Source organism: Schistocerca serialis, chromosome 12 (assembly GCF_023864345.2).
Source record: "Schistocerca serialis cubense isolate TAMUIC-IGC-003099 chromosome 12, iqSchSeri2.2, whole genome shotgun sequence".
NCBI lineage: Eukaryota > Metazoa > Arthropoda > Insecta > Orthoptera > Acrididae > Schistocerca > Schistocerca serialis.
Genome location: NC_064649.1, coordinates 169,683,113 through 169,710,639, shown reverse-complemented (window position 1 = coordinate 169,710,639; position 27,527 = coordinate 169,683,113). Strand labels below are relative to the sequence as shown.

Below are 27,527 nucleotides of genomic sequence, written 5' to 3'. Positions count from 1 at the left end.
ACAAGAACCGACACGACCTCAATGTGCCAGTACTGCAAACAGTTAAATGCGGCAGGAAAATACAGCTGTTAGTTTTCCTGGGGGCGTGCTGCCTCTACTGTGTAGTTAAACGATGATGGCATTCTCTTGGGTAAAATATTCTGGAGGTAAAATAGTTCCCCATTCGGGTCTCCACGTGGGTCCGATAAGGAGGATGTCGTCATCGTGAAAAACCAAACATACAATCTACAGGTGAGGTCATAGACTGCTAGATCCCTTAATTGGGCAGGTAGGTTAGAAAATTTAAAAAGGGAACTGGATGATTTGAAGTTGGATATTGTGGGAATTAGTGAAGTTCTGTGGCAAGTGGAAAAGGAGTTTGTCAGGTGAGTACAGGACCATAAATACAAACCAAATAGGGTAGTGCAAGAGTAGGTTTAATAATGCATACAAAATAGGAGTCCATGCAGGCCAAAAACGGATATGAAGCCAACATTCACCACAGTAGTACAGGTTTATATACCAACTAGCTCCACAGATGATGAAATAAAAGAAATTGTTCAGACACATAGTTAAGGTACAGAAAAATTTAGTTGTGACAGGGTACTAATTCCTGCTGTCGATGTGCACTAAGGTCGTAAGCTGAAGCGAAGACTTGTTATTTTTCATATATCAAACAATCAAAACTCGAGGTACGAACACCAACAATGTAGGAAGAGACGGACTGCTAGTTACCATAAAGAAGACACATCAGGTTGCAGTCAGATGAGATTAAAAGGCACTCACACATATAGCTTTTGGCCACAGCCTGTGTCAGTAAAGACACACACACACACACACACACACACACACACACACACACACACACACACACACACACACCATGCACACATGACCACCAATCCAGCATCTTGGGCTGGAATGCACATCACATTGATCACATTGGTTGCAGCAGCTATTTGGAGACGTAGGGGCTTGCACAGGAAAGAGTGGCAGGGGGAAGTGCATCACACGAATCTTTGGAATGAAAATCAGAACAATAACAACAATACGGCACTGAATCTTAAGTGTGACAAAGGCATGTAAGCCAAAATTGCAATAGCATTATAACAAAGGAAGTTGATACCCCAAAGGAGTGCTGTAGGACCGTAACTATCCACAGAGTGTATAAATGACCTTGTGGAGAACATCAAGAGGCCCGTCAGTCAGTTTGCAGATGATGACTGCAGAGGACTGACACTTGGTGCAGTGACTGTTAGTTGACCCCCAAAGTAAACAAATTAACATATTGCGCATAAATAAACAGAAAGACCCATTACTGGACAATTACACAATTGCCAAACAATCCCTGGAAGCAGCCATATTTATTATGTTGGAATATGTGCACAGAGCATTTTAAAATAGAATATCCTTGTAAAACTAAGTGTAGGAAAACGTTGATGCCACACTGAGATTAGCTGACCACCCACAAAGGAGCTAGTCCAAAAGTCCTCGTTCGCCAATACAGTGGAACCTCACTTAATAAGCAGCTCCCACAATGTGCAATTCACATAATGAGCTAAACAAATTATTAAAAACAGACACGCTTAACAAGCACGAGTCACGACGATTTAGTGCAACATCACCAGCCGTATGCACGCGGTGGGGGAAACAGTTGCCAATATGAGCAACTTTCATTGTCAGCAGCAGCATATCAATAATGTCTTTAGTACATACCACAGTCCGGGCTTAGCGCTCTTTCTGCTACCCACCTTACTGCAGCTTGCAATCACACATTTTTTCTAAAATAGTGTTCCCACAGTGTTTTTTATGCACAAATTTTAATAAGCTTCTTAAAAATGTCCCAGAAGCTAAAGCTGCAAGAATATGACCGTAAGAGTAAGAAAATGACCTTAGAAATGAAACGTAAAATAATTGAAAAATGCAGACGTGGTGTGAGCATTGCTGATTTAGCATCACCTATTTGCACTATCCTCAAGAACCGGGACAAGATTAAAGAGATAGAGGCTGCAAAGCGAGTGACATGAACATCCAAACAATGGTTTTGTATTCTGGACGATACTGACAGGTTGTTCCTTATACGGATAAAATGGATAAATGAAAAGCAATTGCAAAACACTATTAATGAGAACATAATTTGTGAAAAGGTGAGAATGATTCACTGAAGTGTTTAAGGGAAGCGGTGGGTGGTCCGAGAAGTTTAAGAGAAGAACTAGCGTCCACTGCATGGCGGACACAGAGGCAGCAGAGAGCTTTCATCAGAAACTTCAAAATGCTCGTAGATTCTGAGTGTTATCTGCCACAGCAGGTTTTTAATTGTGATGAGACAGGTCTGTTCTGGAAAAATATACTGAAGCATACCTTTGTAAGAGCAGAGGAGAATGCATTACCCAGGTGTGAGACAACCAAAGCCGATCTCACACTGCTATTCTGTGCCAATGCGAGAGATTATTTGAAAATTAAACCTCTCCCTGTTTACCATTCAGAAACTCTTCAAGCCTTCAAAAAGTGTAAAGGGCACAAGAGCAGGTTAAATGTGATGTGGAGATCCGACAACAAGGCTCGGGTGACACACGATCTTTTTTGTGATCAGATCGACGAAGTGTTCGGTCCTTCGATGAAAAAATATTCTCTCGAGATTAATCTACCAATCTGTTATTTTTGTAATTTCTTGCGTGTTTGAGTGCCTACTAGACACAACCTTTTATTTTAATAACAGTGTAGTGTACAGTATCGCCGTTGCTACTGACCCTCGTATCGTACAGGCTTTTGTTTGTTTGGTTAGAACAGCTCAGTGTCGGTTAGACCGTCAGTGAGAGAGCACTTCGATTTCCTGCTGCTAATAAGGCGAGTACACCGTTCGCTTGTTACACATTTTTGCGAGCTTCAAACAGGTACAACTTATTTTCAGTTATCTGGGTAGTTACTATTTTATTTTTGTAATTTCTTGCGTGTTTGAGTGCCTACTAGACACAACCTTTTATTTTAATAACAGTGTAGTGTACAGTATCGCCGTTTCTACTGACCCTCGTATCATACAGGCTTTTGTTTGTTTGGTTAGATCAGCTCAGTGTCGGTTAGACCGTCAGTGAGAGAGCACTTCGATTTCCTGCTGCTAATAAGGCGAGTACACCGTTCGCTTGTTACACATTTTTGCGAGCTTCAAACAGGTACAACTTATTTTCAGTTATCTGGGTAGTTACTATTTTATTTTTGTAATTTCTTGCGTGTTTGAGTGCCTACTAGACACAACCTTTTATTTTAATAACAGTGTAGTGTACAGTATCGCCGTTGCTACTGACCCTCGTATCATACAGGCTTTTGTTTGTTTGGTTAGAACAGCTCAGTGTCGGTTAGACCGTCAGTGAGAGAGCACTTCGATTTCCTGCTGCTAATAAGGCAAGTACACCGTTCGCTTGTTACACATTTTTGCGAGCTTCAAACAGGTACAACTTATTTTCAGTTATCTGGGTAGTTACTATTTTATTTTTGTAATTTCTTGCGTGTTTGAGTGCCTACTAGACACAACCTTTTATTTTAATAACAGTGTAGTGTACAGTATCACCGTTTCTACTGACCCTCGTATCATACAGGCTTTTGTTTGTTTGGTTAGAACAGCTCAGTGTCGGTTAGACCGTCAGTGAGAGAGCACTTCGATTTCCTGCTGCTAATAAGGTGAGTACACCGTTCGCTTGTTACACATTTTTGCGAGCTTCAAACAGGTACAACTTATTTTCAGTTATCTGGGTAGTTACTATTTTATTTTTGTAATTTCTTGCGTGTTTGAGTGCCTACTAGACACAACCTTTTATTTTAATAACAGTGTAGTGTACAGTATCGCCGTTGCTACTGACCCTCGTATCATACAGGCTTTTGTTTGTTTGGTTAGAACAGCTCAGTGTCGGTTAGACCGTCAGTGAGAGAGCACTTCGATTTCCTGCTGCTAATAAGGCGAGTACATCGTTCGCTTGTAGGGTAAACATAGTCATGTGTAGGGACTGTGGTTGTTGTGAGCGGACGCAAGGAGAATTGGCCACTCTTCGGGGGCAGGTGGAGGCTTTGTCTGTTAGGCTCATCGAGCTCGAGGCGCAGGCGTCGGCTCGTAGTGGTGTTGGGGCAACTGTGGTGAGACCTATGCCTACTTCGGTGGCCTTGGAATCGCATGGAACCCCTGATGTCGCTGCGTCTTCCGGCAGTGAGCATCTTACCGGTCAGCCATCACTCCAGGGTGAATGGCGGACAGTGGTGGGCTCGCGCGTGCCTGGCCGAAAGGCGAAGGTGGGATCTGGCCGCGTGGCAGCTGCCTTACCCCTTTCCAACAGGTACGGGGTGCTTCCTAGTGGTGATGACATCGTTTCCGAGCCACCACAGGATGCCTCGCCTTTTGGGCCAGTGGCCGATTCTCCGGCAAGGTCCCGACAGTCACAGAGGGTGGGCCTATTAGTTATAGGGAGCTCCAACGTTAGGCGGGTTATGGAGCCCCTCAGGAAAATAGCGGGTAGGTCGGGGAAGAATGCCAGTGTGCACTCGGTGTGCTTGCCGGGGGGTCTCGTCCGTAATGTGGAGGAGGCCCTTCCGGCAGCTATTGAATGCACTGGGTGTGACCGGCTGCAGATAGTAGCACATGTCGGAACGAATGACGCCTGCCGCTTGGGTTCTGAGGCCATCCTTGGTTCCTTCCGGCGGCTGGCTGATTTGGTGAAGACAACCAGCATCGCACGCGGAGTGCAAGCTGAGCTTAATATCTGCAGCATAGTGCCCAGAGTCGATCGCGGTCCTCTGGTTTGGAGCCGTGTGGAGGGTCTAAACCAGAGGCTCAGACGACTCTGCGACTATAATGGTTGCAAATTCATCGACCTCCGTTATTGGGTGGAGAACTGTAGGGCCCCCCTAGACAGGTCAGGCGTGCACTACACACCGGAAGCAGCTACTAGGGTAGCAGAGTACGTGTGGCGTGCACACGGGGGTTTTTTAGGTTAGAGGGACCCCCCCTTGGGCGAAACGATAAAATACCTGACGGCTTACCAGAGAGGACATTATCATCATTGATAAAGAACGTCCGTTCTCAGAGACCAAAAACAGGAAAAGTCAACGTAATATTGGTAAACTGCAGGAGTATCCAGGGCAAGGTTCCTGAATTAGTATCTCTTATTGAAGGAAATAGTGCTCATATAGTATTAGGAACGGAAAGTTGGTTAAAACCGGAAGTGAACAGTAACGAAATCCTAGACACAGAATGGAATATATACCGCAAGGTTAGGATAAACGCCAATGGTGGAGGAGTATTTATAGCAGTAAAGAATTCAATAATATCCAGTGAAGTTATTAGCGAATGCGAATGTGAAATAATCTGGGTTAAGTTAAGTATCAAAGGTGGGTCAGATATGATAATCGGATGCTTCTATAGACCACCTGCATCAGCAACCGTAGTAGTTGAGCGCCTCAGAGAGAACCTGCAGAACGTCGTGAAGAAGTTTCGTGATCATACTATTGTAATAGGGGGAGACTTCAATCTACCAGGTATAGAATGGGATAGTCACACAATCAGAACTGGAGCCAGGGACAGAGACTCTTGTGACATTATCCTGACTGCCTTGTCCGAGAATTACTTCGAGCAGATAGTTAGAGAACCAACTCGTGAAGCTAACGTTTTAGACCTCATAGCAACAAATAGACCGGAACTTTTCGACTCCGTGAATGTAGAAGAGGGTATCAGTGATCATAAGTCAGTGGTTGCATCAATGACTACAAGTGTAATAAGAAATACCAAGAAAGGAAGGAAAATATATTTGCTTAACAAGAGTGATAGGGCACAAATCGCAGAATATCTGAGTGACCACCATCAAACGTTCATTTCTGAGGAAGAGGATGTGGAACAAAAATGGAAAAAATTCAGAAACATCGTCCAGTACGCCTTAGATAAGTTCGTACCGACTAAGGTCCAAAGCGAGGGGAAAGATCCAGCGTGGTATAACAATCATGTACGAAGGGTACTACGGAAACAAAGAAAGCTTCATCATAGGTTTAAGAGTAGTCGAATCATAGCTGATAAGGAAAAGCTGAACGAAGCGAAAAAAAGCGTAAAGAGAGCAATGAGAGAAGCATTCAACGAATCCGAACATAAAACATTGGCAAACAATCTAAACAAGAACCCTAAAAAGTTTTGGTCATATGTAAAATCGGTAAGCGGATCTAAATCCCCTATTCAGTCACTCGTTGACCACGATGGCACCGAAACAGAGGACGACCGAAGAAAGGCAGAAATACTGAATTCAGTGTTCCGAAACTGTTTCACTGCGGAAAATCGTAACACGGTCCCTGACTTCAGCCGTCGCACGGACGCCAAAATGGAAAATATTGAAATAAACGATATCGGAATTGAAAAACAACTGCTATCACTTAGTAGCAGAAAAGCATCCGGACCAGACGAGATACCCTTAAGATTCTACAGTGATTATGCTAAAGAACTTACCCCCTTTCTATCAGCAATTTATCGTAGATCGCTGGAAGAACGTAAAGTACCTAGCGACTGGAAGAAAGCGCAGGTCGTTCCCATTTTCAAGAAGGGTCATAAATCAGATGCGAATAATTATAGGCCTATTTTGCTTACGTCAATCTGTTGTAGAATAATGGAACATGTTTTGTGTTCTCGTATTATGATGTTCTTAGATAATACAAATCTCCATCATCATAACCAACATGGATTCCGCAAACAGAGATCATGTGAAACTCAGCTCACCCTATTTGCCCAAGAAATTCACAGTGCCGTAGACACTGGCGAGCAGATTGATGCCGTATTCCTGGACTTCAGGAAGGCATTTGATACGGTTCCGCACTTACGTTTAGTGAAAAAAATACGAGCTTACGGAATATCGGACCAGGTTTGTGATTGGATTCAGGATTTCCTAGAAGAAAGAACACAACATGTCATTCTTAACGGTTCAAAATCTGCAGATGTAGAGGTAATTTCGGGAGTACCGCAGGGAAGCGTGATAGGACCTTTATTGTTTACAATATACGTAAATGACTTAGTTGACAACATCGGTAGCTCAGTGAGGCTATTTGCAGATGACACGGTTGTCTACAAGAAAGTAGCAACATCAGAAGACTCGTAGGTACTCCAGGAGAACCTGCAGAGGATTAATGCATGGTGCGACAGCTGGCAGCTTTCCCTAAACGTAGATAAATGTAATGTAATGCACATACATAGGGGCAGAAATCCATTCCAGTACGATTATGCCATAGGTGGTAAATCATTGGAAGCGGTAACGACCGTAAAATACTTAGGAGTTACTATCCGGAGCGATCTGAAGTGGAATGATCACATAAAACAAATAGTGGGAAAAGCAGGCGCCAGGTTGAGATTCATAGGAAGAATTCTAAGAAAATGTGACTCATCGACGAAAGAAGTAGCTTACAAAACGCTTGTTCGTCCGATTCTTGAGTATTGCTCATCAGTATGGGACCCTTACCAGGTTGGATTAATAGAAGAGATAGACATGATCCAGCGAAAAGCAGCGCGATTCGTCATGGGGACATTTAGTCAGCGCGAGAGCATTACGGAGATGCTGAACAAGCTCCAGTGGCGGACACTTCAAGAAAGGCGTTACGCAATACGGAGAGGTTTATTATCGAAATTACGAGAGAGCACATTCCGGGAAGAGATGGGCAACATATTACTACCGCCCACATATATCTCGCGTAATGATCACAACGAAAAGATCCGAGAAATTAGAGCAAATACGGAGACTTACAAGCAGTCGTTCTTCCCACGCACAATTCGTGAATGGAACAGGGAAGGGGGGATCAGATAGTGGTACAATAAGTACCCTCCGCCACACACCGTAAGGTGGCTCGCGGAGTATGGATGTAGATGTAGATGTAGATGTATCTTGCTCATTATGGACAACGCTCCTGCCTATTCTCCAATCCTCCAGGCCTACAAGACCACTTCCTTGAAGAATTTCAATTCATCAAAATCCGTTACTCCAGCCTATGGACCAGTAAATTATTTCTAATTTTAAGAAGCCCTACACTAAGGCACTCTTCAGGCATTTCTTTGAGTCGACTGAAGTTACCAATCTCACTCTTGGAGAGTTTTGGAAATATCACTTACACACGATTACCTGTGTCAAGATCACCAAAAAGGTGTGGGATGGGATTACCGAGAGAACTCTCACTTCTACTCAGAAGAAACTTTGGCCAGAGTGCACTGTCGAATGTGACTCGGAGGCAATAGAGTCAGTACCTGTGGAGCCTGTAGTCAATGAGATTGTGTCTTTGTTAAGAGCACTGGACTAAAAGTGGACAACAGTGATATCAATCAGCTTGTGGAAGATTACAGCCAAGAAATGAGCACCGAAGAGCTTATAGAGTTGCAGTGTGTTTCACGGCAGGGAGTTGTGGAGAGGAGTTCTTCAAAGGAGGAGGAAGAGGAGAAAGAGGAGGCGGCAGTAACAGCAAAGCAGCAATCTTCTGGTCCAATACGAGAAATGCTGAAAGTGTGGGAATTGGTTGCATCGTCCACTGAAAATCGTCACCCCAAAAAAAGTCAGTCCATAAGTTTAAGTAAACGCAGTCAACAATACAACATAAGAATCAGCTTAATTTTTCAATGAACTCCACAACAGAATACAAGAAGTGACCCGTGAGGAAACTCTTCAGTTTCGATTTGAAAGTGCATGGATTACTGCTAAGATTTTTGAATTCTTGTGGTAGCTTATTGAAAATGGATGCAGCAGTATACTGCACACCTTTTTGCCTACGAGTCAAGGAAGTACGATACAAAGGCAGGTTGGATTTATGCCGAGGATTAACTGAGTGAAAGCTGCTTATTCTTGCGAATAAGCTGATATTGCGAATAAGCTGATATTGCTAACAAGAAACGGCAGTAAAGAATATATAAATTGAGAGGCCAATGTCAAAATACCCAGACTAGTGAACAGGGGCCGACAAGAGGTTCGCGAACTTACACCACTTATTGCCCAAACCACCCATTTCTGAGCCAAAAATATTCTTTTAGAATGAGAAGAGTTACCCCAAAATATAATACCGTATGACATAAGTGAATTGAAATAAGCAAAGTAGACTAATTTTCATGTCGAACCATCAGTTACTTCAGATACCATTCGAATAGTACAAATGGCAGCATTAAGTCTTTGAACGAGATCCTGAACGTGGGCTTTTCCACGTCAGTTTACTATCTATCTGAACACCCAGAAATTTGAACTGTTCAGTTTCACTAATCATAAGCCCATTCTGTGAAATTAAAATGTCAGGTTTTGTTGAATTACGTGTAGAAACTCTAAAAATGAGTCTTACTGTGATTTAGTGTTAGTTTATTTCCCAGAAGCCATGAACTTGGGTCATGAACTGCACTATTTGAAACTAAGCCATTGTTGCACACAACATCCCTTATTACCAAGCTAGTGTCGTCAGCAAACAGAAATATTTTAGAATTACCCATAATACTAGAGGGCATATCATTTACATAAATAAGGAACAGGAGCGGCCCCAACACTGATCCCTGGGGCAACCCCCCATTTGACAGTACCCCACTCAGATCCCACATCACAGACATTCTCAACATTGTGAGTAATGACCTTTTGCTATCTGTTTCTAAAGTAAGAGATGAACCAATTGAGCTACTCTCCCTATTCTGTAATGGACCAACTTATGGAGCTATAGTCGGTGATCAAAACAATCAAACATCTTAGTTAAATCAAAAAATATGCCTAGCATTCAAACCCTTTTGTTTAACCCATCCAGTACCTCACAGAGAAAAGAGAATATAGCATTTTCAGCTGTTAAATGATTTCTAAAGCCGAACTGTACATTTGATAGCAAATCGTGTGACATAAAATGATCAATTATCCTTACGTAAGTAGCCTTTTCAATAACTTTAGCAAACACTGATGGCATAGAAATAGGTCTAAAACTGTCTACATTATCCCTTTCTATAAAGCAGCTTTACTTCTGACAAGGGAACCTCCCCATCGCACCCCCCTCAGATTTAGTTAAAAGTTGGCACAGTGGATAGGCCTTGAAAAGCTGAACACAGATCAATCGAGAAAAGAGGAAGAAGTTGTGTGAAACTATGAAAAAAATAAGCAAAATATACAAACTGAGTAGTCCATGTGCAAGGTAGGCAACATCAAGGATAGTGTGACCTCAGGAGCGCCGTGGTCCCGTGGTTAGCGTGAGCAGCTGCGGAACGAGAGGTCCTTGGTGCAAGTCTTCCCTCCAGTGTAAAGTTTAATTTTTTATTTTCAGACAATTATCAAAGTTCAGGCACTTACACATAACCAACTTCGCTCTCCAAAATTCCAGAACATGTTCAGATTTGCTTGGACATATGCAGGATTTGACAGTCTGCACACGGAAAAATTTGAAAATGTTAAAAACATATGTTTTGACAGAGCACAGGAAAACAGTGTGACTGTGAAACCGTTGCATTCATTTGTTGCAGTTTATGAGACAAACTATGTTTTCATCACTTTTTTGGGAGTGATTATCACATCCACAAGAAAACCTAAATCGGGCAAGGTAGAATCTTTTTACCCATTCGCCAAGTGCACAAGTTAGGTGGATCGACAACATACTCTTGTCATGTGATGCACATGGCGTCACCAGTGTCATATAGAATATATCGGACGTGTTTTCCTGTGGAGGAATTGGTTGACCTATGACCTTGCGATCAAATGTTTTCGGTTCCCATTGGAGAGACACATCCTTTCGTCTACTAATCGCACGGTTTTGCAGTGCGGTCGCAAAACACAGACACTAAACTTATTACAGTGAACAGAGACGTCAATGAACGAATGGGCAGATCATAACTTTGCGAAAATAAAGAAAAAAAACTTTTCACTCGAGGGAAGAACTGAACCAAGGACCTCTCGTTCCACAGCTGCTCACGCTAACCACGGGACCACGGCGCTCCTGAGCTCACACTAGCCTTGATGTTGCATATCTTCCACATGGACTACCCAGTTTGTAAATTTTGCTTATTTTTTTGATAGTTCCACACAACTTCTTCCTGTTTTCTCAATTGTTTTGTGTTCAGTTTTTCAAGGCCTATCCACTGCGCCAACTTATAACTAAATCTCAGGGGAGTGCGATGTGGAGGTTCCCTTGTGAGTATTTTAATTGTTCAGGAAACTGACCATACCTAAAGGAAAAATTACAAATATGGCTAAGTACAGGGCTTACATGTGCATCACTGTACTTTAATACTCTGCAAGGAACTCCATCATATCCATGAGAATCCTTAGTCTTCAGTGATTTAATTATTGACTAAATCTCCCCCTTGTCAGTATCACAGAGGAGTATTTCAGACATCAGCCTTGGAAAGGCATTTTCTAAGAGAATTATATGATTCCCTGTAGAAATTAAATTTTTATTTAATTCACCAGCAATGCTCAGACAATGATTGTTAAATACTGTACATATATCTGATTTAATAGTAACAGAAATATTTTTACTACGAACTGACTTTATATTGTCAACCTTCAGACACTTCCTTCACAACTGACCATATGGTCTTAATTTTATCCTGTGAAGTAGCTATTCTATTTGCGCACCACATACTCTTGCGTTCCTAGTAATATTTTTAAGCACCATACAATACAGCTTGCAATGGGCAACTGTAGCTTGTTTGTGACTACTTCTAACATTTTGATATAATTCCCACTTTGTTCTACATGATATCCTTACCCCAGTAGTCAGCCACCCAGGCTGCCTTTTACTGCTAGTACTCCATGTAGAACGTTCTAATGGAAAGCAGCTCTGAAAGAGCAGGAGCAATGTGTTAAGGAAAGCGTTATATTCATCATCTATGTTATCGGCACTATGAACATCCTGACACTCTCGTTCCTTGACGAGTTTTAAAAAACTCTCAATTGCCCTTGTATTAACTTTTCTACACAGTTTGTAATTATATGTGACATTCGTTTGAGTACACAAGCCTTTTAGAGCTAAAATTTGTGCATCATGGTCTGAAAGGACATTCACCCTTTTACTAACAGAATGCCCATCTGGTAATGAAGAATGAATAAAAATATTGTCTATGGCTGTGCTACTGTTCCCCTGCACCCTAGTAGGAAAAAACACAGTCTGTATCAGATCACACGAATTTAGGAGATCTACCAACACCATTTTTCTTGCACAATCATATACAAAATTAACACTGAAGTCACCATGTATAACTAATTTCTGGTACTTATTATAAAGTGAATCGAGAAACCTCACTAGCTTGAGCAGAAATGCTCTGAAGTCGGAGTTGGGGGACCTATAAGCAAGAAAAAATACAAGTTTAGTTTCATTAAATTCAACTGCCCCTGCACAACATTCAAATATCTGTTCAGTGCAGTGCCGTGATACGTCTATGGACTCGAATGGAATACTATTTTTTACGTACATAGCCACTCCCCCATCCTGCAAGGAACTGCTTGAAAAACAGCCAGCTAATCTGTATCCTGGTAAAAGAAGCCTCTGAATTGTCAAATTATTTATGTGGTGCTCTCATATACCAATAATTTCTGAGTCAACATCTATAAGCAGTTCACTAACTTTATCTCTAATACCTCTTACATTTTGATGAAATACGCTAATTCCTTCTCTACTCGGGAACATGACGTCCTCTGACGGTGATTCCTTAGTTAGAGGGGCTTCCTTTAAGCAGGTATACCTATCAGCTGACTTCAATCTAAGAAAGGTGCAGCTCTAACACCAACTACTACAGGAATTTTTCCACGAGTGATCCCACCACCCCCTCCCACTACACTGTCACCTATAAGCTTTGCCAGCCTCCCCTCCCTATATCTTTTGAGGTGCAGGCCATGCCTAGTGAAACCTGATCTACTGATAAGACTGTACTAGCACAATTGCAATGTGACCCATCCCCTCTGCCACCAGTGCCTTCTCCAGCACCATGTTAAGGTGCCTAACAGCCGCATTCAGATGAGGCCAATTGTGATGCTGAAACGCTGCACGAAATGCACATAGTGTTATGTTTGGGTAGCTATCTTTACCAGGTCACCACCTACTTCACATTCCCTGTCCCTATCACGTACGTAATACTGTATGCATAATTTTCTTTGAACAAATGGCACAAGGAAGATAAAACTTTTAGTACTTTTTCTGCACGGAACGCATTATCGTATTTTACATCACTTTATACAGGATAAATTATTTCCCTTAAAGAGTGTTTTGCACTACGAGTAAGATTCCGGAACGAACTGTGCTCACTGTGCGAGGTTTCACTGTATTTGAATACTGCTCGTGAGTCTGGGATCTGTAACAAATAGGACTGATAGAAGAAACAGACAATACCCAAAAGTAGAGCAGAACATTTTGTCATATAATAATAAAGATTTTATTGTCTTTAGGCCATTACAGCAATTGACAACGTCAAATGAAGTTACAATTTATAATACAGTGTGATAAGGTATTGACTACTGAAATATTTTAGCTTATATTACAATAAATGTACAGTGGGTCATCTGTTGGATTACTGCATTTTACAGTTGAAGAATTCATTGATATCATAGAACGGGTGGGCAATAAACCATTCATGCAGTCTTTCTTTGAATGTATGTTCAGGAAGATCCTGTATAGCATGTGGGAGCTTATTAAATAGTTTGTGCCCTGTGACTTCATAGCTATTTATTGATTTTGATAGTCTGTGGTAAGGCGTGTATATGTGTTTGATGCTTTTTGTGTTGCAACAATGTACATTTTCTCTACGTTTCACATCTTGTAGGTTCTTCTTTGTAAAGGTTCATTTAGTAAGTGCGAAAGCATCGAGGAGATGTCCAGTCAACTCAAATGGTAAACACTGCGAGAGGAGTGTCGTGTACCACAGAATAGCTTACTTTTAAAATTACGAGTGCGTACGTTCCCAGAAGTCAACCTCCCAGAAGTCCACCAGTATATCGATCCTTCCTTCGTACAGCATATCCCAACAGGAACAGTCAATATTCGGAGGTACGACAGGAATGATCGATTGAAGCAAAAAATTTTGTAGGAATGGGCTGTAAAATGTGCCTGTGGTCATACCTTAAAAGCTATGACCACTGGTTCATCTTAGCTATTTTGAAAAACATCTCTTCTACTGAATAAATGTTTGTAGCTCTTAAGCTATGCACTTAAGAGCCCCTGCTTACTGGAAATTTTTTCTTTGTTTTGATCCATACCACCACCTCTCAAAATGCGGAAAGCAGAGAGCTTGCAGTACAAGGGACTTGTTACACAATATACAGGGTGTATTCATAGCTCTTATGGTATGTACTTTAGAGCCCATGCTTATGTGACGTTTTTTGTTTACAATGATCGTTTCTGTCACGTTCCCAAATCCTGGGACACTCTGTAGATGCAGATGTGGATGTAGGATAATGCTAGAATATTGCACACTTTTTACTTGCTTTCGGTCGGTACAACACTGAAGGTTTTTTCTTATCTCAAAAATAAGATGTGAACTGAAATTACTTAATTCTGTTATTAGATACTGTGTGAATGTCACCCTAAATAGTTTATAACACTGGTTTGGTGCAAGTGGATTACAACTGAACAGGAAAAGAACTAAATACTACAGTTTAAAAAACCAAAATCAACGGACTTCCAAATTATCCATAAAAACGAGGAACTTGGAGAAGCAGAATCTGTCAAATTCCTTGGGGTATTTTTAGAAAAAAAAATTATCCCGGTCTTCTCATATAAGCCTATCTCAATGACAATACTGTTCTATGCAAGTGACACGGACACTAGGAAAGTTCTCCGAATGACATTTTCACTATGCAGCGGAGTGTGCGCTGATATGAAACTTCCTGGAAGATTAAAACTGTGTGCTGAACCGAGACTCGAACTCGGGACCTTTGCCTTTTGCGGGCAAGTGCTCTACCAACTGAGCTACCCAAGCACGACTCACGTCCCATCCCCACAGCTTCAATTCTGCCAGTACCTCATTTCCTCTCTTCTAAACTTCACAGAAAAGCTTCTGTGAAGTTTGAGTCTCGGTCTGGCACACAGTTTTAATCTGCTAGGAAGTTTCACTAGGAATGTTGTTTACCAAAACTCTTTTGAATCTATTATAAGATATAGTATAATCTTTTGGGAGGGGGGGGGGGGGGGGGAGGGAGGAAGAAGTAGTGTAAATAGAATATCATTAGTTTGAAAAAGTATTAGTATAAATATATGAACTATTGATCCTACAGTGTCATGCCGACCTTTATTCAAAGGTCTAAAAATTTTAACTACTTCATGTATTTACATTTATGAACTGTTTGTCTTTGCCCATATCAATCCAGAATTATTTATGGGAAACCATTTTCAATTTATATATGGCACAGGAAATGAAGATAATTTTCTGTTGCTATATCATAGGCTAAAACTCTACTCCCAGGCTCCTCAATAAACAGCTATAAATATTTATGATAAATTAAAAATGAAAAACTTTCTCAGTATGGAACTAGATTCACTGAAGATAAAATTATGCACCATCCTAGTGCAAAAATGTTATTGTTCATGCATGGAATTTCTGAATGACGGGGAAGATTCCTTTTGTAGAATAATGAAACAAATTTGTAATGATTTTTATAGATTAGGTTTCTTTCTACATTGTATGTACCTCTGGTACATTATTTACAATTACAAGCATCCTCTACTTTAAATCAATTATGTATGTCATGAGACAATAAAACACACACACACACACACACACACACACACACACACACACACAGACATACACTTTCAGTGACTAGTCTCCTTTAATCTAAAAAGAGTTTAAATTCTATCAAAACTTTGCTAGAATATTATAAACAGCTTGATTCATGCAAGGCACACCCCCTTCAGCTTCAAGATACTGACACGAGGTTTTCAGCAATTGGTAGTAAGCACAGGGGCATCTCATTTTGTTATGGAGTGAACACAGTTAACCCTTGTCCCAATCATAATTTGTTTTAATGGAACAGCATACATTTTAATGGCAATCAAAACCTCTTTTTTTTTTAATGGCAATCAAAATATCTCAAAAAGACGAGTATGGCGTTATACCACTCATAAATACTGGTGTTGAAATTTTTCATAAAAATATCTGTCAAATATGCTGGAGTTGAGAGGCAAGGTGGACTGGGATGTAAACACAGTCAAATTGGGCTCTTGTGCAAGGGAGTGTATTGTGTGCAGTGAGAAGAAGGACTGAGGCTGATAAAATGAAACATATTTCCTCTTCGTTTTGGCACTACAGGTCTCGGTGGACCTCGAGCTCCTCAATACTCTTCCTCCATACGTATCTGTTCTCTGTTTTTCTCCTCCATCAGATCTCTATCTCAGTAAGGTCAGTGGATACAGTATCCCGCCATCTAGCTCTCGGTCAGCCCTTCCATCTGGTGGAACACAACCTGTCTTTCATTATTCATTTGGGCATCTTGTCATCTGCATCTTCCCCACAAATCCCAACCAGAGTATGCTTTCAGAGTTAACAATATTAGGGAAGGACATCTCGACACGACTATCACTTGTCGGTTCAGAAGCATGACGAAGAGGAACTTCTTACTTACTTCGCTACACAGTATTTTGCACTCGGGCAATAGGCGGTGTGAGAGAGAAACAACCAAAGCATGCAAAGTATAAAAGCTGTACATTCAGAAGTTCATAACTGTATACTATCAGAATTGTGGCCCAAACTTTAGTGCAGGCTCGATTGCTGAGCAACTACAATTTGTGACCACACTGAGGACTTCTCAGTGAGGAGAATGCAGCATTTTATCTCAGATGGAGTGCCGTCGGCAGGTGTAGAAGTAACTTCAAGTGTGACTGAGGGAAGTGCGTTAATGAACTGGCACACAACAGTAACAGTAGCCTGTAATGGGCTTAACACTACACAGAAGTGAGACATATCCCTACGTCTTCTTACCAACAAATGATACTCTAAATAAAAGTAATTTATAATAACAGAACATACAATAATACACTGAGGCCACGAAAGTCATAGGATACCCTTTAAATTGCTGACGGACCTTCTTTTACCCGGCACAGTGCAGCAAGTTGACATGCACTCGACAAGTCACTGGAGTCCTCTACATCTACATCTACATCTACATCCATACTCCGCAAGCCACCTGACGGTGTGTGGTGGAGGGTACCCTGAGTACCTCTATCGGTTCTCCCTTCTATTCCAGTCTCGTATTGTTCGTGGAAAGAAGGAGTGTCAGTATGCCTTTGTGTGGGCTCTAATTTTATTCTCAGGGGCTCTTTGCATGATAAACGTAGGAGGGAGCAATATACTGCTTGACTCCTCAGTTAAGGTATGTACTCGAAACTTCAACAACAGCCCCTACCGAGCTACTAAGCGTCTCACCTGCAGAGTCTTCCACTCGAGTTTATCTATCATTTCCGTAATGCTTTCGCGATTACTAAATGATCCTGTAACGAAGCGCGCTGCTCTCCGTTGGATCTTCTCTATCTCTTCTATCAACCCTAACTGATACGGATCCCACACTGCTGAGCAGTATTCAAGCAATGGGCGAACAAGCATACTGTAACCTACTTCCTTTGCTTTCGGATTGCATTTCCTTAGGATTCTTCCAATGAATCTCAGTCTGGCATCTGCTTTACCGACGATCAACTTTATATGATCATTCCATTTTAAATCACTCCTAATGCGTACTCCCAGATAATTTATGGAATTAACTGCTTCCAGTTGCTGACCTGCTATTTTGTAGCTAAATGATAAGGGATCTATCTTTCTATGTATTCGCAGCACATTACACTTGTCTACATTGAGATTCAATTGCAATTCCCTGCACCGTGCATCAATTCGCTGCAGATCCTCCTGCATTTCAGTACAATTTTCCATTGTTACAACCTCTCGATACACCACAGCATCATCCACAAAAAGCCTCAGTGGACTTCCGATGTCACCCACAAGGTCTTTACGTACATTTCCTCTGCGGAAGTACTGAGCCGCGCTGCCTCTGTAGCTGTTTACACAGTAGTTGCAAAAGCGTTGCCACAGCACAGTACTATGCACAGCCCGACCTCTCGATTACGTCCCACAAATGTTCAACGAGATTTGCATTTCAGGCATTCCGGGTGGCCGAATTGTTCACTCGAGTTGTCCGGAATGCGGTCCAGTGATATGGTACATTGCCATCCATAAAAATTCCATCACTGTTTGCAAAAAAGAAGTCAATGAATGGCTGTAAATTGTCTCCTAGTAGCCAAAGAGAACTGCTCCAATGGACCAGTTTGGTTCCGTGTGAAGACAGCCCACACCATTGTGGAGCCACCACCAGCTCGCACAACACACTGTTGACAACTCGGGTCTGCGACTACATGGGCTACGTGCCACACTCAGACCCTACCGTCAGCTCTTACCGACTTAAATCGGGACTCGTCTGGCCGGGTCACAGTTTTCAAATAATCTAACATTCGACCGATACGCTCACGAGCCCAGGAGAGGCACTGCAGACAGTCTCGTACTGTTAGCAAAGGCACCCGCATCGGTCGTCTGCTGCCATGGCCTCTTAACGCCAAATTTCCCTAACGGACACGTCTGTCGTATGTCCCCGATTCGTTTCTCCAGTTATTTCACGAAGTGTCGATCATGAGTAAGCAATGACAACTCTGAGCAAATGCCACTGCTCTCAGTCATTAAGTGAAGGCTATCGGACACTGTGTTGTCCACGGTGAGAGTTAATGCCCTAAATCCGGTATTCTCGCCACACTCCAGACACTACCGATCTCAGAATTTTGAATTCCCTAACGATTTCTGAAACGGAATGTTCGACGCGTCTAGCTCCGACTACTGTTCCACATTAAAAGTCCGTTAACTTCTGTCGTACGGCCATAATCACGTCGGAAACCTTTCGGCAGGAATCGGCTGAGTATTAATGACAGCTCACCGATGCACTGCCCTTTTATACCCCACCTGTATACATGCATATTGCTATTCCAGTGTAAGTCTAATATAAACAGGCACATATTGTGTGCTGGTTTTATTTTTATTGCACATTTGGTGGGCCATATCTACATCTATGTCTACACAGATATTCCACAAGCCACTGTACAGTATGTGGTGGAGGGCACTGTGTACCACTACTTGTCATTTCCTTTCCTGCTCCACTCACAAATAGGGCGAGGGAAAAACGACTGTCGATATCCCTCCTCATGAGCTCTAATTTCTGATATCTTATCTTCGTGGCCCTTATGCACAATGTATGTTGGCGGCAGTACAATCGTTTGGCAGTCAGTTTCAAATGCAGGTTCTCTAAATTTCCTCAATAGTGTTTCTCAAAAATGACATTGGCTTTCCTCCAGGAATTCCCATTTGAGTTCCAAAAGCACCTCCATAACACTCGCACATTGTCTGAACCTACTGGCAACAAATCTAGCGGCCCACCTCTGAATTGCTCCGACGTCTTCCTTCGGTCCGACCCGGTACGGATCTCGACCACTAGAGCAGCACTCGAGATGAGGTCGCACCGGTGTCCTATATGCAGTCTCCTTTACATTCGAACCACTCTTTCCTAAAATTCTCCCAATGAATCAAAGTTAGCCGTTCACCTTCCTTACCACAGTTCTCACACGCTCGTTCCAGCTCGTACCGGTATGCGATGTCACGCCCAGATATTTAAATGACTCGACTGTGTCGACCAGGACACTAGTAATACTGTATCCGAACACTACGGGTTCGATCTTTCTACTCTGTTCTCTGCCAGATCTCTCGCTAAAGTATCACGTCGGTAGTTGTTGTATGCTTCGCGTGTAGATCTCACAGACACACGAATCTCTACTGACCTTCACTTGTCGTCAATTATGCACTCGCTTTTGAACCAAGAGTGCAACAGCCTCTACTTCCACAGCATCCGACGAATTTTGTTATTAAACCGTGGTGGGTCTTTTCCATTGTTTTCTGCTCACTAGGCATGTAACTCTCCAGACCACGATTTACAATAGGCTTATACTTTGGCCATAATCCCTCAACATCCATGGTACTGGAAGTAAATGATGCCAATAAACAGTCTAAGTGAGATGTTAATAACTGCCCATATGCTCTATCGAGCAGAAACTCTCTCCTAGCCTTCTTGACTGAATTAATAACTTTCGTACTCATAATTGCTACAATGACATCACGATCGCTAATCCTTGTTTCTGTACTGTCTCTGTCAATAAGGTCAAGACTGTTTATTGCTACAAGGTCTAAGATATTTCCACTGCATGCGGGCTGCCGAGCTAGCTGCTCGAGACAATTTTCAGAAAACATGTTCACAAGTGTTTCGCATGACTGGATGTCTGTATATTCCCACAATGAATCGACAGACATCCCAGTCTATTCTCGGTAGGTTAAAATCACCTTCAGTTAGTACTACACGATCTGAGTATTTATGCATGAAGGTACATTTTCTTCTAATAACTCTTAGAAGTGTCACAGCAGAATTGGGTGGACAGTAAAAACATCCAACAATTAACTTGGTTTCACCTACACCTGTTATATGTGACTTCTTTGTCACACCCACTTCGACTTCAGAGACAACATTTTTGTCAACTGCAACGAATACTTCCCCTCCTATGGCCTCTAATCTGTCTTTCCAATATACACTCCACAGTTAGCTAAATATCTCTTAACTTTACTCTTCACGTTTCAGCTACCTCTCAGCCCAAGAATAATTTGAGCATGAGAACTTTCCTGGAGGGCAGTACATTCAGGTACGTTATTACGAAGACTTCGACAGTTTACTCATAAAATTGACAGGCAAAGTGTCTTTATTCTGAATGCCGTTTGACTCCCCTCGATGCTTATTGAATGGTGAGTGTCCGTCAGAGCACCTCAAACTACTGCCTAGCCAAAAAAATCCCATGTGCACTCCAGAATTACTCTGCTACCTTAGTAGCTGTTTCCTTGTGTGGTGCAAATTGTGTAGTGGATACTGAGAGATGACATGCATCTTCGGCATGGGACTGCAGTTGCAGCAACTTAGTGAGAGGAAACAGCTGCTCGGACATGGCAGTAAGCATTTCGTGGGTCGCCATCCTGCCCTGGAGATGTGCAATGTTCTCAAGAACTGTTATATCGATAATAAAAATGGTGAACTGGAAGGGAGATACGTTTCTGAATTTGATATCAATCTTTTATGAGCAACGATAAAAACATTTGAATAGTACAAGTTATCAATGTACATAAAGTATAGGAATATATATCGCATCTTCAGTTGCAAATTTTGTGAAAAGTTTAAAATTTAAAAAATGTTATCTGTTCTACATCACATTTTACAATTAAAGTAATTATTACAATATCACTGATGAAGTCTGGGAGATTAACATGGGAAGTACAAGGACGAACTAATGCTATGCAGGTGTAATTGAGAAGTTCATAATAGTTTTTTAAAAAATTTTACCTTGCACTGATACTGAATGGTGGCCATTTTCATTTGTAATCACATGGTGGTTTTTCAATTTGGAGACCAGGAAGTAACAGCTACATCAAGAATCTCAGACTTTTTGCAGATTACGCAGTCATCGAATTGAGTGCTATCCAAAAACATATCCAGTCAGATACCTATATACGATTTCAAATTGTTGCACAAATTGGCAGCTTACTTTAGGGCCAGTCCTAATGAAGTGATTCAATAAAAATTAAGTCAGTTGCTTGACCATTTTTAAATATTTTGATTTTTTATGGGTGATTACCCTGTAATTGAAAAGTTCAAAATAGTTTTTAAAACAAATTTTACCTTGCACCATTACCGAATGGCAGCCATTTTTGTTTGTAAGCACATGGTGGTTTTTCAATTTGGAGACATTAGGTTAATTTTAATATCACTGCACTGTGTTAAGTTACAACACTGCAACTGACATGATTGTTTTTAGAAAAGTCTCCTCTACAACATTGTTTATTACCCAAAATATCCTAAATTCAAAAATAACCAGTCAAAATAACCTCCAAAGTTTGGTATTGAAAATTTAGAAAAGCCACTTTTTAGGCCCATAAATGACAACCAAGAAACAATTTTTTTTCTAGTTAGACATCATAAACTACTAGCCTTATATAGAGCCTTATACAGAACAAGAACACTGACAAATGTTTCCTTAATTTTTATAAATATTTGAAATTTGAAAATCTTAATTTTTTGTAAAGTGTGGGACTAGTTATCCTTGGTGGGACTGATTGATTTTTGCACATTTTGTGCACCTATATGATAGCAAAGTACTGTAAAAAACTCAACATTGACATTTGACTGTGAACATAGATACGAATTTTTGAAAATGAGGAAATAATTCCCATCACATTACAATTGATCTTATGGCTGTTGCCTAATTCATGTGTGATATTGGCTAGACGTAATCAAATTGAAGTTAAGGTACTGAATTATATGCATAAACTCTAAAGTACATTAACTGAAAATATTTATTTAAAATTTTTCAACATAATACAAATGTTGAGTTCAGTAATTTTTCAAGATGTGGTGCTTCTGAATCCTAGTAGTTTCTGTTAAGACCACTTATTTCTTCAGACAGCTTGAGGGATATAGAATAAGACCTCCCAGTTGTTGTGGCAAGTTCAAGAACTGAAATCATCATGATCATCATCATCATTTAAGACTGATTATGCCTTTCAGCGTTCAGTCTGGAGCATAGCCCCCTTTATAAAATTCCTCCATGATCCCCTATTCCGTGCTAACATTGGTGCCTCTTCTGATGTTAAGCCTATTACTTCAAAATCATTCGTAACCGAATCCAGGTACCTTCTCCTCGGTCTGCCCCGACTCCTCCTACCCTCTACGGCTGAATCCACGAGTCTCTTGGGTAACCTCGCTTCTCCCATGCGTGTAACATGACCCCACCATCTAAGCCTGTTTGTAACCTCAACCTTGTGATAAGGTAACCTGAATCCACCCAGCTTTCGCTCCCATACAACAAAATCGGTCGAAAGATTGAACGGTGCACAGATAACTTAGTCTCGGTACTGACTTCCTTCTTGCAGAAGAGAGTAGATCGAAGCTGAGCGCTCACTGCATTAGCTTTGCTACACCTCACTTCCAGTTCTTTCACTGTGTTGCCATCCTGTGAGAATATGCATCCCAAGTACTTGAAACTGTCCACCTGTTCTAGCTTTGTTCCTCCTATTTGGCACTCAATCCGTTTATATCTCTTTCCCACTGACATTACTTTCATTTCGGAGATGCTAATCTTCATACCATAGTCCTTACATTTCTGATCTAGCTCTGAAATATTACTTTGCAAACTTTCAATCGAATCTGCCATCACAACTAAGTCATCCGCATATGCAAGACTGCTTATTTTGTGTTCACACATCTTAATCTCACCCAGCCAGTCTATTGTTTTCAACATATGATCCATATATAATACGAACAACAGTGGAGACAGGTTGCAGCCTTGTCTTACCCCTGAAACTACTCTGAACCGTGAACTCAATTTACCGTCAACTCTAACTGCTGCCTGACTATCCATGTAAAGACCTTTAATTGCTTGCAAAAGTTTGCCTCCTATTCCATAATCTCGTAGAACAGACAATAACTTCCTCCTAGGAACCTGGTCATATGCCTTTTCTAGATCTATAAAGCATAGATACAATTCCCTGTTCCACTCATAACACTTCTCCATTATTTGCCGTAAGCTAAAGATCTGGTCCTGACAACCTCTAAGAGGCCTAAACCCACACTGATTTCCATCCAATTGGTCCTCAACTATTAGTCGCACTTTCCTTTCAACAATACCTGAGAAGATTTTACCCACAATGCTGATTAAAGAGATACCTCTGTAGTTGTTACAATCTTTTCTGTTTCCATGTTTAAAGATTGGTGTGATTACTGCTTTTGTCCAGTCTGATGGAACCTGTCCCGACTCCCAGGCCATTTCAATTATCCTGTGTAGCCATTTAAGACCTGACATTCCACTGAATTTGACGAGTTCCGACTTAAATTCATCCACCCCAGCTGCTTTATTGCACTGCAATCTATTGACCATTTTCACCACTTCCTGAAATGTGATCCTATTTCCATCATCATTCCTATCCCATTGTACATCGAAATCTGAAACATTACTGATTGTATTTTCACCTACATTGAGCAACTCTCCAAAATATTTCCTCCATCTGCCCAAGGAATCCACAGGATTCACAAGCAGTTTTCCTGACCTGTCCAAAATACTTGTCATTTCCTTCTTACCTCCCTTTCGAAGACTGCTAATTACACTCCAGAATGGTTTTCCAGTAGCTTGACCCAAAGTCTCCAACCTGTTTCCAAAGTCTTCCCAAGATTTCTTCTTGGATTCTGCAATTATCTGTTTGCCTTTGTTTCTTTCTTCAACATAACTTTCTCTGTCTACCTGAGTTCTAGTATGTAGCCATTTTTGATACACCTTCTTTTTCCTTTTACAGGCTGCCTTGACTGTGTCGTTCCACCAAGCTGTTTGCTTCATCCTACCTTTACACACTACTGTTCCAAGACATTCTTTAGCCGCTTCTAGTACTGTGTCCCTGTACCTTGTCCATTCCTTTTCCAATGACTGTAATTGACTACATTCAACTAACTGATACCTTTCTGAGATGTCTGTTATGTACTTGTGCCTGATTTCCTTATCCTGAAGTTTCTCCACTCTTATCCTCCTACATATGGACCTGAACTCCTGCACTTTCGGCCTCGCAATCCCAATTTCACTGCAGATTAAATAATGATCAGTGTCGTCAAGGAATCCCCTGAATACACGTGTGTCGCTCACAGCCTTCCTGCCTTCCTGAAGTCCTTAAAAACTTTGTCACTATTCGATTTCTTGAATGGTGTTATTGGGCCAGCAGGGTGGTAAAAATGCACAGAAACATAATTATTTTCCAAACTTATGACTTTCAACCTCTGCATGCCACCATTGTCTATCACATGCTCCTGTGTCATTCAGTGTTAAAGACAGAGAAGTACTTTTACTGACACAATGATCCTGGTAAATTTCGGTATCTGATGTTATGTAACATCGAACTTAGTATTCTGCAATTCCAAGGAATCTAAATTAGATTAGTACTTGTTCCATAGATTGTGAATATGACACTTCGTAATAATGTGGAATGTGTCATAGATATGACATTACATAAAATATTACATGACACTCAATATTTTTAATTTTTTTTAGGGGGGGGGGAGGGGGCGGGGGGAGAATGACCCACTTACTATATCCAAAAATTCATCTAATGAGTAGAAGGAGTTGCCATTAAGAAATTCTTTTAATTTCCTTTCAAATGCTATATGGCTATCTGTCAGACTTTTGATGCTATTAGGTAAGTGACCAAAGACTTTTGTGGCAGCATAATTTGCCCCCTTCTGAGCCAAAGTTAGATTTAACCTTGAGTAGTGAAGATCATCCTTCCTCCTAGTGTTGTGGCCATTTGAATTCATTCGGATTATTAATAACAAATTTCATAAGTGAATATATGTATTGTGAGGCTATAGTGAAGATCCCTAGCTCTTTAAATAAGTGTCTGCAGGATGATCTTGGATCAGCTCCAGCAATTATTCTGATTACACGCTTTTGTGCAATGAACGCTCTTTTACTCAATGATGAGTTACCCCAGAATATGATGTCATACAAAAGCAGAGAATGAAAACAGGTGCGTTAAGCTAATTTACTGAGATGTATATCACCAAAATTTGCAATGACCCTAATAGCATAAGTAGCTGAACTCAAACGTTTCAGCAGATCCTCAGTGTGTTTTTTCCAGTTCAACCCCTCATCAATGCATATACCTAGAAATTTTGAATATTCCACCTTAGCTACCGATTTTTGATTGAAGTCTATATTTATTAATGGTGTCATTCCATTTACTGTGTGGAACTGTACATACTGTGTTTTGTCAAAGTTTAATGAGAGCCCATTTGCAGAGAACCACTTAATGATTTTCTAAAAAACATCATTTACAATTTCACCAGTTAATTCTTGTCTGTTGGGTGTGATAGCTATACTTGTATCACCGGCAAAACGTACCAGCTTTGCATCTTCGTGAATATAGAATGGCAAGTCATTAATATATATTAGGAACAGCAGAGGACCCAAGACCGAACCTTGCGGCACCCCATTCTTGATTGTTCCCCAGTTTGAGGAATCGCCAGTTTTTTGCATATTATGTGAACTGTTTATTTCAACTTTCTGCACTCTTCCAGTTGGGTATGATTTAAACCATTTGAGCACTGTCCCATTCATACCACAGTACTTGAGCTTATCTAGAAGTATTCCGTGATTTACACAATCAAAAGCCTTTGATAGGTCACAAAAAATCCTAACGGGTGACTTCCAGTTACCCAGCCATTTAATATTTCATTAGTGACAGTGGAATTGCATTCTTCCTTTAATTGCTATACAGTTTTCAGATCTGATTTGAAGTGTTGTTTCTATATGAAGCACTATCTCTTCTTTCTTGATGGGAAAATAGGTGATATCTTTAATATTATGCTTGCAAAAGGCATACATATCCTCTTCTGTAAGAAATTTGTCTGTGGTCTTTCTTTGTATGCTGGATTTACTCACTTGACATTTTGTTGTACCTCCTACTTCAATGTTCGGTCTCCAACCCAAAATCTACTTTGCAGTTGCAAAGATTTGAAAATTCTTTTTGTTCTTGTATTGACTACCACTTCTATCTCAAAAGTGTATGAGCTTCTCAGCCTTGGACAACTTTTCTTTTATGTAATTTGTTACATACACATGGAAAACCAAAGTGCTGTGCTCCAAGCAGTTACTTAGAATGCAAATTGATGAACTGCAAATTTCGTCCTCATTTTTAAAGTACAGAACAAATGGATGCACTGTCACCTGGTCATTGACCCAGTGGTACCCTTGTATTGCATCATGAACCACAAACGTAAAGTAAAAACTTAGTTTGGTATTTAGAAACATAGTGGTGACTTTGTGATTCTCTAAGTTATCGATTAAAGATTCAAAGTACTCTTCCTGAGATTTAATCACTTAAGCATTTCAGCACTGCAGTTGTGACCCACTGTCTCAAGGTAGCACTGTCGGGCATTTCCTCCTCAGATTCGCTAAACAATTCGAGAGCAGTTTCATTATTGTAGCATTTATCATACAAAATCATCATGCAGTCATCATTGTTAGTGTCACAGCCTGTTAAATCTAGTAACTTTTTGTAGATAACATCATTAGGTTTTGCACCCATACTCACCAGTCTGACGTTTTGATGACATAAACATGGCTCTAAGTCTTTTCTAATATTGTCTGAAATTCATTGTACCTTGCTTTCAATAGCTGCTTTTATTTTTCTGCAACTCAGTTTTCTTATTTTTGAGGCACAAGATATTTCTACATCAGGAAAAACAAAATCCAATTTGCTAATAGCTTTTTCATTAGGAACCAAAATGTCATTTACAAGATTACACAGTTTTGGTCCTGGATTCATCACAAATATTTTTGAATAACAATTTGGGCATGGGGAATTTCCAGGATTTACATTAAGTTTCATTTGGGTAGCTGTTTTACTCTCACTTAGCAAGGACAAATGTTCAAATTTTATTTCCCTCGAACCTTTAGTA

The 27,527-nt window shown here is 40.8% G+C and overlaps 1 protein-coding gene across 2 annotated transcripts in view; it reads right to left on the bottom strand.

The window, feature by feature from the left end:
• LOC126428412 (F-box/LRR-repeat protein fbxl-1-like) overlaps positions 1-27,527 on the bottom strand; it is a 140,885-nt gene that overhangs the window by 86,869 nt on the left and 26,489 nt on the right. The gene's annotated exons all lie outside the window — the stretch shown is intronic.